The sequence below is a fragment of the Myotis myotis genome, unplaced genomic scaffold, assembly GCF_014108235.1.
Source record: "Myotis myotis isolate mMyoMyo1 unplaced genomic scaffold, mMyoMyo1.p scaffold_m19_p_24, whole genome shotgun sequence".
NCBI lineage: Eukaryota > Metazoa > Chordata > Mammalia > Chiroptera > Vespertilionidae > Myotis > Myotis myotis.
Window position 1 is genome coordinate 2779963 of NW_023416329.1, and position 1007 is coordinate 2780969.

The following is a 1007-nucleotide window of genomic DNA, read 5'->3' on the forward strand; positions in this document are numbered from 1 at the left end:
TTTATCTTTCAAAGAACCAGCTCTTGTTTTCATTGATCTTTTGTACTTTTTAGACTCTATTTTGTTTATTTATGCTTTGATTTTTATTATTTCCTTCCTTCTATTCATTTTTTGGTTTTGTTTGTTGTTCTTTTTCTAGTTTCTTTAGGTGTAAGGTTAGATTTTTATTGAGTACTTTTCTTGTTTCTTGAAGTAGAACTGTATTTCTGTGAAAATAATTTTTAGAACTGCTTTGGCTGTGTCCCACAAATTTTGGTCCATTGTATTTTTTTCCACATCAGATGGGTAGTGTGCCAAAGGAATAACAAGGTTCGTGGGAGGCACATCTCACACAGAAGCACTAACACCCAATATGCTTATGAACTATAAAAGGATCTGGTCCATTGTATTTGATTTTTATTTGTCTCAAGGTATCTTTTGATTTCTTCTTGATCTCATTTGTTAACCCATTCATTGTTTAGTAGCATTTTATTTAGTCTCCATGTGTTTGTATGTTCTTTTTTGTTTCTTCTTGTAATTGATTTCTAGTTTTATACCATTGTGAAAAGAAAAGATGCTTGAAAGGTTTTTAATCTTCTTCAATTTATTGAGACTTGTTTTGTGGCCTAACATCGTCTAGCCTGGAAAATATTCCATGTACAGTTGAAAATAATGTATATTCTGCTGCTTTGGGTGAAACGTCCTAAAAATATCAGTTAAGCTCCAGAGTGTCAGTTAAGGCTGTTCCTTGTTAATTTAGTTTCTGGATGATCTATGTATTATTTCAATGGAGGTGTTAAAGTCCCCTATTATGACTGTATTACTGTAGATCTCTCCCTTTATAACTGCCAATGTTGGCTTTATATATGTAGGTGCTCCTATGTTGGGTGCGGAAATGTTTACCTTTATCATTATGACATGTCCTTCTTTTTCTCTTTTTTTTTTTCATAATTGAGATTTTATTGTTTTGCGGATCAGTACACAGACATTTCAATTTGTACACAATTCTTTTTTTTTTAAAATATATT

At 31.4% G+C, this 1007-nt stretch overlaps 1 non-coding gene across 1 annotated transcript; it reads right to left on the bottom strand.

Annotated features, from left to right (window-relative positions):
* Positions 1–275: 275 nt before the first annotated feature.
* On the bottom strand, positions 276–375 carry LOC118679387. The gene has a single exon (XR_004975225.1). It is a non-coding gene; the product is annotated as a small nucleolar RNA U13 (small nucleolar RNA).
* Positions 376–1007: the final 632 nt, after the last annotated feature.